General features: G+C 39.0%; 1 pseudogene; it reads left to right on the plus strand.

The window, feature by feature from the left end:
- The first annotated feature begins 12,561 nt into the window (after positions 1–12,561).
- Positions 12,562–16,896, plus strand: LOC112392597 (tubulin beta chain-like; annotated as a pseudogene).
- Positions 16,897–18,117: the final 1,221 nt, after the last annotated feature.

Genomic DNA, 18,117 nt, shown 5'->3' on the forward strand with positions numbered 1-18,117 from the left:
CAGGTGTGTAAGTGTTGAATTGATGGAGTGCGGAAAAACAAAACAAAACAGAAAACTACAAATTGAAACTTTAGCCTTAAACTCAAATAGTTTTGGATATAGGTTCTGGCTATTGCAACACCTAACATATAGGCAAGAAGCCTACAGAAAAATTTTGTGATGCAGGCTAAACTGATGTTAGATTTCTATTTCTTGCTTGTAAGAGTGCTTTTTTTGCATGGACCAGTTGATTCCCTCTCAGTTAAAGTAGCTGATCCTAGTCAACTAGAATTTCCTCCTCGTATCCAGACATCAGTTCATAGCACATGATTTGCCCAAGGTTCCTGTTGATTAACAGGCCATCCAGAACAATAAGTGGTCTCAGTTGTAACTCTTACTTCCCATATTTCTTATTAGTATTTTATTACTACTATTATTACACACTCTTGTGTACCAGTGGAATCGCTGAAGTCTTATGTCTTTCTCACTCTCAGGAAGAATTGATGCCACCTCTAACTTTCTTTTACTGTCCTTGAAACCGTAACCATGGTCAATCTTTGCCAAGGAATAAAAGGAACTTTGCAAGGGGTTCCTCTCATGTTGCACACTTCTTGTGCAAATCAAGATATTATTCTTCTGAGTTCCTGTCTGTCAGCTTATGAGACCCACTAATAAAAATCCAGAGAGTCAGGAAAACATCGTGTTGCTGGACCTTTCCAAAAAACTGTGTTCCTCTTTGATAAATTCAAGAAACCTAAGTGAGGAGGAAGAATTTTTAAGCAAAAGAATAAATGTCCAGAAGGGGTATTATAGCCATAAGAGATTCCTCTGAGCAAAGCTTCAAGTGCACAGTAAGCATATGGAAAACATCAAATTGATTCAGGGGCTTTGTTATGTTCTATATCCTGATCCCTTACCCCATTCTCAGAATGCTTAAAAAAAAATCCTTCAGTTCTAATAACCATTCTAGGTGCCATAATAACCCTTAGGGATGTTAAGGCTCCTCTTTGGGATTGGATTGGTTGGAAGGAAAAAGAACCAGGATCCCCGCGTATACACATATTATGCAAATGTGTACATCTCTGTTGCAAAATGAGAAAAGAAAGGAAAAAGAGTTGCAGAATTATTTTTTTATGTCCGACAGGATACCATTTCATTATTTTTATATTGAGATGTCATCTGATCTCCATCCCAAATAGAGGCACTCATAGCTTTTTGCTACTAACACAGAAAACCATTAGTGCTGACAGGCTGATCACATTCTCAAAAGTCAGGATCTGCCGTAATAGTGCTTTCTGTTCATCATTTGTCATTTCTGTGGGGTCCCTTTAACTCTGGTGTCAACATATGTGTTCCTCACATCTGAGTTGACATCCTTACTTCAAAAGCATGTTTTATTCCTGTTGCTTCAAATGCATAACCTATTTTAATAATTAAAAATAATTTTATGAAGAGAAATATCTATAATATTGAAAATGTATCAACATATTGATCACTATTTTCCTTTGATGTTTATCTGGAATTTCTCTCCAAATTTGGTGAGGTAAAAAATGGACAGATACCATTCATCTTTGCTGAGGTGAAAATGGACAGGTATCGTTAATCTCCTTTAATAGGTAGGGCCACACAGGAGACTCTCCTGAAGGAGTCATCTGAGGGTGAAAGCTAAATCTTCTCATCCTCAGTTAACGCTATCTTAATTTGAAGCAATGCCTGAGGATTGTAATGTTGGAGCATGGGTTAGTACAACTTCAAATTGTAATACAACCTTCTCCCTCTAGTTTCGGTTCAGGAAAGTTAATGGAAAGAAAAAGAATGAAAGGGACTTGATGTCTGATTGAGTTGGAGGCCAGAGATGAAGGAGGAGGAATCAATTACCTCCCCTCTCCCCTGCTGTTCTTGGCTTCTATAACCTTCCATCCCAAATCTTTTGTTCTTCCCATTTTCAAACAGTGCCTTTTTCATTCCATCTCTAATCCCCAGTTTGCCAACCTAGAGCTTGCAAATATTCATAATACAATTCCAAACCTAACTTCCATGGAAAGATTTCCATGCTGGTTATTCCTCCTACAAAAATAAAAGCACTCTACCATTTTCCAGATATTTTCATGTATAGCTGAGAGCTGAAAACTAGAAGGGATCTTTGAGATCACCTTGTTCATGTCTGGGTTTTTTAAAGAAGGACCCAGAGGTTCAGAGAGATAAAATGTAACACAACTCCTTTGACTCTGTCCTCAGTCATTTTTTCTTTTTTAAATGGAAATGGTTTGTCCTACTGGGATTGTTTTTGTTTGTTTTTTTGTTTTTGCGGAAATGAGGAGAATTGCCACCCTTTGTAGGCAGGAGGGTTGTTAGTGATCCCAAGTCACTCAGGAGTAAGGGTGGAGCAGAGGCTAAAAGATCCCAAAGAGCCTAGCCTGGTCCAAGTTCCATGCAGCCTGAAGAGTGACCAGAGCTTTCTTTGGAGGAAGGATGTAGAGTGTTGATGACTGTATCTGCCTGACAGAGAACCATAGGGTTTTACGTTTTTAAAATGTCCCTATCCTAATGAAATCAAGGACAGAAAAGTCCCATTGAGATATTATCTATCTCCTAGACTTTTTTTGTGCCCTGAAATGCGGTGGTTCTCACTGGACCATTTATTGACCCTATTCTTCCAGGAAAGACTGAGTATCTTTTATCCCCTTAAAACTTTTTGTGCTAAAGAGAAAATCTGTCTCCATGTTCCCTGAGTTCCCTCACCAATGGGAGAGAAAAAGATACATAGGATACCTGTGCTCAGCTCCCAGACTCAACCACAGACTGCTACCACACACCTGGAGTGACCGTCCCCACCTTCTATGAGGCACACACACAGCCTCCAACTCCTCTTTTCACGCTGGGGAGGAAAGAAGGCCACTTGGAACCAGGGATGTAAACCCTCTCTGTCCCTCTGCTCACTGTTCAGTTTTCTTCACTTGTGCCTTTAGAGAGTATTAAGGACACTGGTGCATCCTTCTTCTATAGATGTTTGACAAGCTGCAACCTTAAGGTTTTACATGATTTTGATCCCATCATGTTTTCCAAAAATTGGTATTGTTCGAAGCTGATCTTACCGCTAAATTTTTCTCCATTCTTTCAAATTTCCTCTTGTTCAAATTTAAAACCATTATTTCTATTCTTATCTTTGCTAGCTAATGAGAATAGTTTTTTCTCCTTTGGGAACTACCAAGGTGTGTATAACTGCATTCATATTTTCTTGTGTATTTTCTCTAATACTTTTAGAGGTTATCACGAATTCTGAAGGAGAAAACCTCGCTTTAATTAAGGCATATACACAATTTCATTCTTTCTTAGAACCTCCTTCCATGTTTATTTTCCATAATATTGGTCTCCTTAGAGAGATGCAGAGTAATAGAAATGATGTTTCTCAGATACTGTTTAACACAGAGTCTATTATCAAAACTACTATCAGGGCTTCCCTGGTGGCGCAGTGGTTGAGAGTCCGTCTGCCGATGCAGGGGACGTGGGTTCGTGCCCCGGTCTGGGAAGATCCCACGTGCTGAAGAGCGGCTAGGCCCGTGAGCCATGGCCGCTGAGCCTGTGCGTCTGGAGCTTGTGCTCTGCAACGGGAGAGGCCACAACAGTGAGAGGCCTGAGTACCGCAAAAAAAATAAAAAAAAAAAAAAAAAAAACTACTATCAAAAGTCAACTATTGGGTAACTTGATTGTGGAAATTGAAGTAACTTAGTCTACATAGAGGTTATTTGACTACCTTATAATTTCCCAGGATGAAATATTCTCCAAATTCTAATTTCTTTAATAAATCAAATAATTTGTTTTGTGATGAATAGAGTCACTTTCCCTATTTCCGACTCCTGCGTTGTCAGTGATTTTAACAGAGAACTTAATTATGTTGCTTATGAAATGATACAGCAAATCAATTAACAAGTATTTATCAATTAAGAAAAACAATTTAAGCATTTTAAATAACAATTAGTTAATTAAATCAATTAACAGAGTATTTACTGTGTATGTAATACTGCTAGATATAAATAGGAATATAACAAAAATGTTTTCCTTTCCTATCCCCCTAGTCCTAGCACAATCTTCAGTGACAGAAATATCCCTGCCATACCCTTCCTGATCCTCAAATTTCTTACCCTATTCCCCCACAAATCGATCATTATATCCAATTACCACATCCTCACTCACATGAGGCTCTTTCTAGCAAAAGTTAGACCTCTTACTACTTTCCGCACACACAAACAATCTACTGCTTTCTACCATCATAGGGTCAATTTCAAGTTACCGAATACTATCAGTGCCTCCCCAGCCCCACCCACCGCTGACCCAAACCAGGCCTCTGTCCCCTTCCAAATACACTCACATTCATAACCGCCCGCTCCATGAGCCACTTCAGTCACCTTCCTTGTTCCACTCTGGACTCTGTTGACCTCCTAATCTGTAATTCTGCATCAGCATTCTTCACAAAGAGAACAAGAATCCTTGAGAGTTTATAATGATTTTCCGAAGGATACACAACCAGGTATAGCTTTAAGTATGGTTTCCAGACCCTCATCTTCCATATATGTTCTTTTACAAAACTGATCTGAGAATGGTTTTAGATGGAAGGCATCGTGACAGTTCTCCTTTCCCACATTACTTTTCTCAGTTTCTCATTTGTCCTTTCCTACATAAACAGATACATACACGAACACATACATATATACATAGGTAGATAGGTAAATAAAATCTCTCTCGCTCCTGCAATGCCTTGAGATATTAAAAAAACCCAGGGCCACAAAGACAAAATTCAAAAATATGGGTTCTAAAGCCTCCTTTAACCAAGACTTCATCTTTACTAGGCCTCATGTTTTTCTTTATCTTACACTTATTTCTGTTAAAAGCCAAGTGTCGTATAGAAATAGGTGGCTTTGGCTTCTGTAGGGAAGTAATGGATTTTGATGTTTTACACAGTGCAGCAGAGAGAGTGATAATGAGTTTAAGGACTTCATCTCTTCCATCACTCACCTATTTACCAAAAAATGCATCACTATCAAAGAAGAGCCTAAGAGAATAAAGCATAGAGTGTACAGGTAAGAAATACTAAAAGTAGTAGAAAGTTTCTTCATTTAGGCAACAAACTCTTAGTAAGGCTCTATGACTTGTCTATCTGAAAATGAGCATGAAGAAGTGAGATGTCAGGCAATGTGTACTAACACATTTATTTGAATTGATAAATGAGGTCAGATTTGTGTGAGAGAAAGTAAGCCTAACCGAGTCAATTGGTTTGATAATGAAAACTGGCCTTGCCTATTTGGTTATGTGACAGATGTATTCTATAATTTGAATGAGCTAAATATGTAGTTCCAAAGTTTTGATGAAAAAATATTTAAAGCATGTGATACAATAAATGCAGTTTACCAAAAAAATTACTGTATTGGCAAAGGTATATTTAAATTAAGTGTTTCAATGTTCCCAACAATTTTTGAATACATCAGTAATTTTTCAAAAGTGCCTTTAAATGATGGAGAAACAGGTACAATTAATAGTTACCTGATGAGTCTCAGGGAAACTTTTAGTTATGCTGACCAGAAATTCAGAAGCTGAATAAATATAAAGGTTATTTTACAAATTCTTTCACAATTCTTGGCTCTCAACAAAATTGAAGTTTTTTTTTTTTTTTTTTGCTGTACACAGGCCTCTCACTGTTGTGGCCTCTCCTGTTGCAGAGCACAGGCTCCAGACGCGCAGGGGCAGCAGCCATGGCTCATGGGCCCAGCCGCTCCGTGGCATGTGGGATCTTCCCAGACCAGGGCACGAACCCCGTGTCCCCTGAATTGGCAGGCGGACTCTCAACCACTGCGCTACCAGGGAAGCCCGAAGAAGATCTTTTCATTATGACAGATTATTAAAACTAATTTTTGGTGACATATTACTTTGGTTTTTGGTATCCAACTCAGAGTGAATTCAAATAATTATGAGCAATTGTTATGAAAAATAAACAAATTCCATTCATTCCTTTTCAGGCCTTCTGATCCATTCCATATGCTCACAACCACAGTGGGAATAGAATTGATATTGAACCATCTTTTATTCCAAGCACTCACCCCCAAGAAAAAGCTATCCACCTGATTTTAAAATGCATTTCTAATAACATTTACTTCTAATGTTTAATAATTTTATATCAAAATGTAAAATATATTTATTACCAATTGTGTAGTAATAAAAAAATAATCTTAAGGATAACTCAATCCTGAAGAAAAAAATAAGACTTAGAGCACTGTGGTTACAAAATAATCAAATTTTTAATTTCAATTAGGATAAAATTCTATGAGGAAAATTGAATAGAAATATAAGTGGTACATATATACAATGGAATATTACTCAGCCATTAAAAAGAATGAAATAATGCCATTTGCAGCAACATGGATGGACCTATGGATTATCATACTAAGTAAGTCAGGCAGAGAAAGACAAATATCATATGATATCACATATGAGGAATCTAAAAAAATGATACAAATGAACTTATTTACACAACAGAAACAGACTCACAGACTTAGAGAACGAACTTATGGTTACCGGAGGGGAAGGCTGAGGGGGAGAGATTGGGAGTTTGGGATTGACATGTACACACTGCTATATTTAAAATAGATAACCAACAAGGACCTACTGTATAGCACAGGGAACTCTGTTCAATACTCTGTAATAACCTAAACGGGAGAAGAATTTGAAAAAGAATAGATACATGTGTATGTAAAACGTAATCACTTTGGTGTACACCTGAAACTAACACAACACTGTTAATCAACTACACTCCAATATAAAATAAAAATTTAAAGCAAAAGAAATATAGGTTCAAAGAGGTAAAGAAGAGCTTCCCTGGTGGCACAGTGGTTAAGAATCTGTCTGCCAATGCAGGGAACACGTGTTCAAGCCCTGCTCCGGGAAGATCCCACATGCTGCTGAGTAACTAAGCCTGTGTGCCACAACTACTGAGCCTGTGCTCTAGAGCCCGCGAGCCACAACTACTGAGCCCACGTGCCACAACTACTGAAGCCTGCCCACCCAAAGCCCGTGCTCCACAAGAGAAGCCACGGCAATGAGAAGCCCATGCACTGCAACGAAGAGTAGCCCCCGCTCACTGCAACTAGAGAAAGCCCACACGCAGCAAAGAAGACCCAAAGCAGCCAAAAATAAATAAATATATTTTTTAAAAAGAGGTAAAGAAATAATGGAAGTAAAGAGAAGATTATTCATGAGATTTTTCTTTAATTTTAATCTAGGTATAGCTTCTCTTTAGCATATATTCAGAGAAGTATAAAAATCTTAAGGGTAGTTCAGTAAATTTTCACAAAGTGATTATATAAAACAGCACCCAGCCAGATTAAGAACATTACCAGCACCCCCCAAACAGCTGGTACTCCCCCACCCTGACACCCCAAAGTTAACCACTATCCTTATTTCCAAAATCCTAACTAAGATGTGCTTGTTTTTGAAATTTATATAAATGAAATCTTATAGTATGTGCTTTTTTTCTGTTGCCTTTTATTCAGCATGTTTGTGAAGTTCATCCATATTCATATATTGTTTAAATGCAGCATAATGGGTATTAAATATTTATTTTAAACTAACTGTTTTACAATATGCAAGAAACTACATATTTGAATCTATTAATCACGTGAAGAAAAATTTGGATGTCAACTCAAAAGTATGGAGGTGTAGTTATTTGATGTCTGTGGGCTTCAATTTTATTATATGTTAAATGGAGTTAAATACTGTTTTCCTCATTGAGTTGCTGTGAGGCTCTACACGGAAAGTGCTTGGCACAGTTGCTAACACATCTTATAAACAGCAGCCGTGGTTGTGGTTGTTGCCTTCCTATGAGCCATCCCAACTTTAATATTAACACCGTCTCCAAATCCCTTCTTCTTACTAACCCCCAAGTGATATATCTGAAACATATAAACAAACATGTCCCTCCCATGCTGAAATTAACATTGTCCTAGTTTTTTACCACTTAAAGTATGTAGTCCAAGCACTCCTGCATGACTTGCAATGACAACCTAGACCAGACCCCTGCCTACCTCCTCTGTAATTTAGGGTTGCCAATACATCTTTCACAGAACTGTTGGGGAAAAATAACAGGGGGAAAAAAGAAGAAATTTTAAAAAAGAAAAGCTTAGTGTATGTATGGAAAGCATTTGGCATGAAACAGGTATATAACGAATGGTAAGTTACTCAGGTAGGTAGCAAGAAAGGGAGAGAGGCAAGATTGTTGCCTAATTAGATAATGTTGGCATTAGAAGGATACCTATTATGATGACAGGTCTCAGTCTGTTGGTCTTGATACCCACTTTCTAGCTTAGTTGGGTAGAAGAGGCATAAGGAAAATAAGTATGCTACATGATTTTATCCCATTTTGTATATGAGAGAACTGTGGTCCTGAAAGGTTAAGTGATTTGCCCAAGAATTTACACCGAATTCATGGCAGAACCAGGATTCTCATGTGAATCTGTCAGATTCCAGAACTGCTTTTTTTTCCCTCCATTCCATGGCTCTCTGAAATATTCAAATTTTATTGTGGTGTCTCAAACATGCTTTCCTCCTAGGGGGAGATAACTTCCAATATTAGCCTCTCTGAGCCTCAGGGTCTAGCTTGTAAAATTGGGCTAATAATAATAATTACCTTTTAAATGAGTTAATACTTGTGAAGTGCCTAGAATAGCACTTGATAAGTGTTACGTCTGCTGTTGTTTTAATTTTACAGTATCAGTTCATTGGATTTATGATTTAAATAGAAAATCAGTGTATGAGGCTTTGGCCAAAATAGACCAGATTTTTCATGGGAGCATTATCCCTTCCACATAAGGTAAACATCAGTGTTCTGATATACCCTTGACCATTTTCCTAACCACCATGCGTCCTTAACATTCCTGTGAACTCAAGACCCAATAATAGGTGCTAAATAATTACTAATTCAAAATTAGTTATTAAAATCCCTGCTATTAAAAGCTTGCAACTGGGACTTCCCTGGTGGCACAGTGGTTAAGAATCTGTGTGCCAATGCAGAGGACACGGGTTCGAGCCCCTGTCCAGGAAGATCCCACATGCCACGGAGCAACTAAGCCCGTGCACCATAACTACTGAGCCTGCACTCTAGAGCCTACAAGCCACAACTACTGAGCCCGCAAGCCACAACTACTGAAGCCCATGCGCCTAGAACCCGCGCTCCGCAACAAGAGAAGCCACCGCAATGAGAAGCCCGTGCACCGCAACGAAGAGTAGCCCCTGCTCGCCGCAACTAGAGAAAGCCGGTGCGCAGCAACGAAGACTCAACACGGCCAAAAATAAATAAATAAATAAATTTTAAAAAGCTTGCGACAAGCCTGTAAAATTAGCACACATCTCAAAAAAAAGAAAAATAATTAACCATACATTCCATGGTAAAATTATATATTCTTATCTAATAAACTTGCCATAGTATCCTATTTTTAAGAACTCAACTTCTCCCCATAGTTCTTAAAAATACCGTGAAGCTCAGTTAAAAATATAAATGTTGTTTATAAATAATGTTAAAATATACATTTTCTATTATTACAATAATAATGGTAATATCCAAAATTCTATAACATTCCATAATTTATGATGTGTTTTTACATTTATTGTGTTTATTTTTTCTCATGAACATGTGTTTGACCAGGCATATTGTAAACATAAATGTTGTCATTTATATTCATGGCAAGGTGAAAATGAATGGTGCATTTCAAAGGATAATTTAAATCATCCTTTATACATATAACATGTCAAGAAAAGGACTTGCCTGGACAGAGACAGTACTGTTCAATAGAAATTAACTGAGCATTTATCACGGCCACAGTGGATTAGGCAGAGGACACAAGGATGACCTGAACACAATCCCTGTCCTTTGTGAGGACCCAGCCCGTCTGGTCGTGGCTGAACAACATGCACATTGCTGAGCTGAAATATTTAGATTCTCAGGATGTGTAGTCCATAGAGAGGAAGCAAAGAGAGAGGACTCAATCAGCTGATAATTTAGAAAACACTATCGTCATGAGAAGGTGCTGTAGGGCCAGAGGCTAGAGGCTTGCTTGTCAATATGTCGTCTGCATGCCCAAGAGCGCGACAGGACTACAGCATCTCAGTGCCCACACCTGACCTTCTGAGGCAGCTTCTGAACTTCAACAAGATTCCCAAGTGATCTGTACATACATTATAGTTGGTTTAGAAGCCCCGGTATAGAATGGTTTTCCATGCTGCCTGTACATTAGAAAGATCTGGGGACTTTTATTAAAAATGTCCAGACCTGGGCCTTACCTCAAGAATCACTTACCCATCTTCGTCATATCTCAGCTCAAACAACACTTTCTCTTGGAAGTCTTCCCTGATCCACCTTCAGACCAAGAATGATTCCTCAGTGATCATTCTCAAGGCATGTTTAGCTCTAATTACACTTTGTAACCAAGCATTTGTTTATGGTATATGATAACTGTCTCTCAGATTGGCAAACACTCTATGAGAGCAGCAACTGTTTCTGGTTTTGCTTATCGTTACACCCCCAGCACCTAGTAGAATTCCTGTCACATGTTAGACATTCAATACGCTCATTCATCCATTCCACAAATATCTATTGAGCACCTACAGTATTCTAACTGCTTGAGATGTATCAGTGAATGAAACAAGGGTCCCTGAAGGAAGTGACAGAAAATAAATGTGTTGTTCTATCTCTAGCAAGGAAAGAAAATTAATGATAAGGATGAAAAATAAAAGGATGAAAAATAAAAGGATAATATAGTACATTAGAGAGATATACGTGTTGTAAAAACTAAGAATGAAGGCAGGGTTAGGAGAACTGGGAGCTCTAACTGGGCTGGGACAAGGTAACATTTTAAACAGGGCAGTAAGGGTAACATGTCACATCTGCAAGAGACTTGGAGGGAGAGAGTTAGCCCACAGGTCTCTCGAGAAAGAACACACCGGACTAGAGAAACAACACTTCAAAGGCCCTGAGGAAGGGACTGCAAAAAGGCCAGAGTGGGCAACGTGGAATAGTGGGGAGACAGAGGAGTTGGGCAAGCTGGGGGTTAGGAGTTGGAGACGACTACACAGAGGGAACTGAGGACCAGACCATATAATGCAGGTTCTCGCAGGCGGGTGGTAAGGACTTGGCTTCGGCTTTTTCGCTGTGTGAAACATGGAGCCATTGCAGGATTTTGAACAGCAGAGTGATATAACTTGACTTATTTTTAAAGAGAATATTCTGATTACTGTGTTGAGAACACATTAAAGTGGATCAAGAGTAGAAGCAAAGAAAAAAAAAATCAAGAAACTACTGCAGCAAGTCAGGTGAAAAATGATGGTAATGGTGGTGGCTCGGACCCAGGCGTTAGCAGCGGCATTGGAGAGAATTGGTTCAGAGTCTGAGTAACATGTATACACACGTCAATCCATGTATTATCACAAAGCAAACACAATTATGTAAACATCACTAAGGTCGAGGAAGAGAAGTCCACTCACGTCTCCTCCTCCCTAAGGGTAACTACTAACCTGACTTCTAATACCATTAGTTTACCTATTTTCAATCTTTACATAAATGGAATCAACAGTATATATTTTTTGTGGGTCTGTCCTCTTCTCTTGAAATCGATTCATGTTGTTACATGTAATTGAAGTTCATGAGAGTTTATTGCAGGATAGTGTTTGAGTGTATAAATATGCATAATTTGTTTACCCTTCTTACTGTTGTCAAGCATTGGTTGTTCCCAGCTTGTGGCTATTTTGAATAATGGTACCCTGAACATTCTTAAACATGTATTTTTGTGTCAATATCTATTGGTCTTATTGCTAGAAGTAGAATTGGATATTAGGTAATTAGTTACGGATACATACAATTTTAGTAGATAATGTTAAGCAATTTCCTAAAGTGCATTTTATCAACTTTAACTCTTACCAGTTGGGTATAAAGTGTTCCAATCGCTCTGCATCAGTCTTTGTAAATTTTAGCCATTTTATTGAATATGTAGTGATATCTCAGAAGGGATTTAATTTACATTTTTCTGATGACTTAAAGTTGAACACCTTTTCATATGTTTATTGACCATTTGGAGATGGTCTTTGTGAAGTACCTTTTCAAGAATGCATTCTTCTATTGAATTGTCTGTGTCTTTTTTTCTCCCTGATTTCTAGAAATTCCTTCTATATTTTGGGAATGAGACTTTTGTCAACTGCATGTATTGCAAATGTCTTCTCATACTATGTGGTTTACCTTTCACTTTCTTCAATAGTGTCTTCTGATGATTACAATTTCTTAACTTTAATGTAGTCTGATTTATTAATATTTTCATTTATGGTTAATGCTTTTTGCCTCTTATTGAGAAAACTTTCCACATGGAAAGATCATGAAGATCTTGTGTTATGTTACCTTCTAGACATTTTATTAGTTTACTACTTATATTTAGCTCTACTATCCAACTGGACGTAATTATGGTGCAAAATAGGGATCAAGTTTCATTTTTTTCCCATGTGAAGAGCCAGCTGACCTGGCTCCATCTATTGAAAAGACCATCTTTCCACTTCTCTTCTATACTGCAACTTTTATCACAAATCAAGAGTTCATGTTTGTGTGTGTCTAGTTCTAAATTCTCTGTTCTGTTCCACTGATCTATTGCCAATTATTTTGGCTTTCAGCCCAGATATTCAGTAGTACAAGTTGTCCATGTTTTTCTTCTGCTTTAAGAGTATTTTGGATATTCTTAGCCCTTTGCATTTCCACATAAATTTTAGAATCAGCTTGTTAACTTTAACAGCAATAACAATGAAAAACTCATTCAGGTTTTGGTTGTGATTTAAATCTATAAATGAATTAGGGGAGAACCGACATCTGTGCAATACTGCATCCTCCAATCAGTGAACACGGTACACACATCTATTGATTTATGTCTTTAATTTCTATCAATAATGCTTTACAGATTTGTGTGTAGATGCCTTACGTATCTTTCATTAAATATATATCCAAGAGTTTTATATTTTTAATGCCACCACAAATAATCACTTTATTCTGTTATATAGAACTATATAAAAATTTATATGTTGAACTTGTACCCACGAAACTTGCTAAACTTATTAACTACAGATATGTAGACTGTTTGGGATTTTCAATGTATGCAATTACATTGTATAAGAATAACAACATTTCCATTTCTTTCTTTTGAATCCTTGTAGCTTTCAATTTTTCTTTGCCTACAGAACCTTACTTCTGTAAGGTTTTCCTGTCTCATTCCTAGTCCAGAGGAAAGCTTTCAACAGTTCTGCTTTAAGTATGATGCTTGCTGTATGCTTTTTGCAGATGTCCATAACCAGATTAAGGAAGTTTCCCTCTACTCCTAGTTTGCTGCAGTTTTTTATCATGAAGAGATGTTGAACTTTATCAAATTATTTTTCTGTATCTATTTTTCTCTTTTATCCTGTTAATGTGGTAAATCACACTAATTGACTTGCAAATGTTAAATCAAACTTTGATTTCTGGGTTAAAATCTATTTGATCATGATATAATATCCTTTTCATATATTGCCAGATTTAGTTCGAAAACAAAATCCTAAAACAATGTTAGCAATGTTCATGGATGAGATTGGCCTGATATTTGCCTTATACCAACCTTCTCAGGTTTTGACATTAAGGTTATACTGGCCTCATAAACATATTGAAGTGCAGTTAGTCTTTTTATTCTCTGGAAGACTTTGTGTCAGATTAGCATCATTTTTTCTTTTTATATTTGGTAGGATTTGCCAATAAGACCATTTAAGTATGGAGTTTCCTTTTTGGTGAAGGTTTAAAATGCTGATTAAATCTAAAAATTATAGAATGGGAAGAAATAGCATGAGGCCTGAAAGCCATTCTCTCCTTTCACTGAAAGATACCTGGGTAGAAAGAAAGATGACCTAGTCAAGTAAACTTCAATACCAAACTCAGTCCTTCTACGTGCCGTAAGTGCCCAGTATATCCTTCCTGAGAGCCATATCTACAGCAAGGAGAAATTTGCCATTTTCAGAATTATTTTTCCTTGATTGTGTTAAGAATTAAATTTTGCTACTGTGATTGTCCCTACATTCCTTGGCTTTATTGTAAATATCTCCTTGTCAGGTTTTCTTATTTTTTCTAATGTTCCCTTTTAGTCACCTCCCAGTGTCCAACAAAACAGGCTGATGGAATAGGAAAGGAATCAGAGAAAAATATTAATATATTAATATCTAGAATGCTATTCCCACAACATCCATGTATTCATTAGAAAAAAAATGAATGATAGAAGCAAATTTGGGATATTATTTGTGAAATAAGTGAAATAAGTGACAGAGAAAGACAAATATCATATGATCTAACTTATATGTGGAATCTAAAAAAAAAATTATAGAAACAGAATAGATGGTGGTTTCTGGAGCTGGAGGTGCAGGCTGAGAACAAGTGAAGACAGTCAAAGTGCATAAACTTCTAGTTATAAGACAAATACATCCTAGGGATGTAAGGTACAGCATGATGACTGTAGTTAACGATACTGTATTATATACTTGAAAGTTGCTAAGAGAGTAGATCTTGAACACTCTCACTACACACACACAAAATTGTAATTATGTGAGTTGATGGATGGGTTAACTAATCTGATAGTGGGAAACATTTCCCAATGTATACATATATCAAATCATTATGTTGTACATCCTAAACTTACACAATATTATATGTCAATTGTATCTCAATAAATCTGGAAAAAAGATGCAAAAATTATTTGAAGGTGTCTTGTAATTAGCAGAAAAAGTGAAACTGCTCAGCCTTGAAAGGTTAGACCAGGTCAAGTCTCTTCCAATGTCACACTCTCATTCACCTACATCTGGTCTCCCAAAGGAAGAGGCAGGAGATAAATAAGATGCTTTAGTTGACAGTTTGATATGGGAAACACTTAACTTTTTGATGGCTTATCTCAGTCAGAATTCAGTGGTTATTTCCCATCGTAGTCTAATAACACGAAAAGTAAGCAATCATGTCACTGGTGTCATGCCCTTAGAAATGTGATTCAAGACAGTCACAGTACTCTTCAACATGTTTTCTTCTTTCCTTGATCATTTTTAAACTGGTAACTTACATTTGAAGTGACTTTGAGAATGATTTTTTTTTCTTTCTTCATACAAAAAAGGAGTGGGGAGGAGGGAACATTCCCAAGCTTGTGCTATGAAATCCTTTTGGAACAAACCTAGTTTCTCACTTAAGTGGTAATCAATATTGCTGCCAAACAAATTATCTTTGCAGTGAGACATAAAGTATATCTTTGTGCTTCCTAAAAATTTAAAAAGCCCTATATTAACCCTCTTAGGTTATGACACAGGCAAAATTATCAATAAAATCATAGCCTTTACGCAAAAGCCTCCAAGCTCTCTCAGAACCTTCCTGCCGCCACATTAGGACCTCACTGTTCCAGCCTCCAGGACCCATCCCATCCTTCCAGCCTGCGATCAGCAGCAGAGAAAAACTAATTACATACCATTTTCTTGCCCCATACACACTTTGAAGTGAGCAAAAAGATTATAGTAAATGTTAACAGTGAGGGAATTTGTGCACATCTAGGCCAGTCAGTGTGGCAGTCAAATCGGTGCCAAGTTCTGGAAGGTGATCAGTGATGAACATGGCATTGACCCCACCAGCACCTATCATGAGACTAGCAACCTGCAGCTGGACCACATCTCCGTGTACTACAGTGAAGCCACAGGTGGCAAATTTGTTCCTCGTGCTATCTTGGTGGATCTAGAACCAGGGACCATGGACTCTGTTCACTCAGGTCCTTTAGGTCAGATCTTCAGACCAGACAACTTTGTTTTTAGTCAGTCGGAGGCAAGCAACAACTGGGCCAAGGGCCACTATACAGAGGGGGCCAAGTTGGCTGACTCGGTCCTGGATGTGGTTCGGAAGGAGGCCGAGAGCTGTGACTGCCAGCAGGGCTTCCAGCTGACCCACTCGCTGGGAGGGGGCATGGGCTCTGGAATGGGCACCTTGCTCATCAGCAAGACCTGTAAAGAATATCCTGACCACATCCTGAACACCTTCAGTGTGGTGCCCTCACCCAAAGTGTCCGACCCTGTGGTTGAGCACTACAACGCCAACGTCCATGAGCTGGTGGAGAACACTGATGGCACTTACTGCATTGACAACAAGGTCCTTTACGACCTCTGTTTCTGCAACCTCAAGCTGACCATGCCAACCTACAGGGACCTGAACCACCTCGTCTCAGCCACCATGAGTGGTGTCACCACCTGCCTCTGCTTCCCTGGCCAGCTCAATGCTGACCTCCACAAGCTAGCAGTCAACATGGTGCCCTTCCCACGGCTCCACATCTTCCTCCTGGCTTTGCCCCTCTGACCAGCCATGGAAGCCAGCAGTATCGGGCCCTCCCTGTGCCCGAGCTCACCCAGCAGGTCTTAGATGCCAAGAACATGACGGCTGCCTGTGACCCCCGCCATGGCCCGTACCTCACCGTGGCTGCTGTCTTCCGTGGATGGATGTCCATGAAGGAGGTGCATGAGCAGATGCTCAACATGCAGAACAAGAACAGCAGCTACTTCATGGAATGGATCCCCAACAATGTCAAGACAGCCATCTGCGACATCCCACCCCATGGCCTTATAAGGGCACCCACCTTCATTGGCCACAGCACGGCCATCCAGGAGCTGTTTAAGTGCATCTCAGAGGGGTTCACTGCCATATTCCTCCAGAAGGCCTTCCTCCACTGGTACACAGGTGAGGGCATGGATGAGATGGAGTTCACCGAGGCTGAGAGCAACATGAACGACCTTATCTCCGAGTACCAGCAGTACCAGGATGCCACTGCAGAAGAGGAGGATTTCAGTGAGGAAGCCGAAGAGGAGGCCTAAGGCCGAGTCCCCATGACCGCAGGTTTCTCAGGCCCCTCAGCCTTCCTCCTCAACCGCCCCTTTCTTCTCCCTCAGAATTTGTGTTTTCTGCCTCTATCTTGTTTTTTCTTTTTGGTGGTGGTGGGGTTTTCTAGAACACTGCCTGGTATATGATAGGTGCTCAATAAATATTTGTTGTTTGTTGAATGTCTGCTCTCTCTTTCCACTCTGGGGCACCTAGATTTCTGCCATTCTGGGTAACCCTATATTTCTTTCTCGTGCCCACTCATCCGACCTGTCCAGTTAACATTTCCCTCTCCTGTTTTTCAGATAACTCTCCAAGAAGCCAAAAATAAATGGGAATTGCAAACAAAAACAAACCAACGAACAAAAATAAAAGCCTCCAAGACCTCCTGAACTGAACAATTCTGATCCTCCCTAGGAATGGCTCTGCCATTGGGTTATGAATCTTTTTAAGCTGCAGTGTTTTATATAAAATAAATATATTTTATTTAAATATATGTTTACACAAATGGAATTTCTATATTTCAAGGTAGAATTGTATGTAACTATGCAATTTGGTCAGTTGGATTTAGTTCAGTTGACCTTCCTACCATAATATTAAAGAGTATAGACATATAATAGTTCTAACACTCTTAGAGCTTTAAAAACTGCTAGGATGGGGGAGGAGTTTCAACATGGCAGAAGAGTAAGACGCAGAGATCACCTTCCTCTCCACAAATACATCAGAAATACATCTACATGTGGAACAACTCCTACAGAACACCTACGGAATGCTGGCAGAAGACCACAGACCTCCCAAAAGGCAAGAAACTCCCCACATACCTGAGTAGGGCAAAAGGAAAAAGGAAAAAGGAAAAACAGAGACAAAGAATAGGGACAGGGTTTCCCTGGTGGCGCAGTGGTTGAGAATCTGCCTGCTAATGCAGGGAACATGGGTTCGAGCCCTGGTCTGGGAGGATCCCACATGCCGCGGAGCAACTAGGCTCGTGAGCCACAACTACTGAGCCTGCGTGTCTGGAGCCTGTGCTCCGCAACAAGAGAGGCCGCGATAGTGAGAGGCCTGTGCACCGTGATGAAGAGTGGCCCCCGCTTGCCACAACTAGAGAAAGCCCTCGCACAGAAACGAAGACCCAACACAGCAAAAATAAATTAATTAATTAATAAACTCCTACCTCCAACATCTTCTAAAAAAAAAAAAAAATAGGGACGGGAACTGCA

The sequence above is a fragment of the Neophocaena asiaeorientalis genome, unplaced genomic scaffold (assembly GCF_003031525.2).
Source record: "Neophocaena asiaeorientalis asiaeorientalis breed wild unplaced genomic scaffold, Neophocaena_asiaeorientalis_V1.1 scaffold184, whole genome shotgun sequence".
Classification (NCBI taxonomy): domain Eukaryota; kingdom Metazoa; phylum Chordata; class Mammalia; order Artiodactyla; family Phocoenidae; genus Neophocaena; species Neophocaena asiaeorientalis.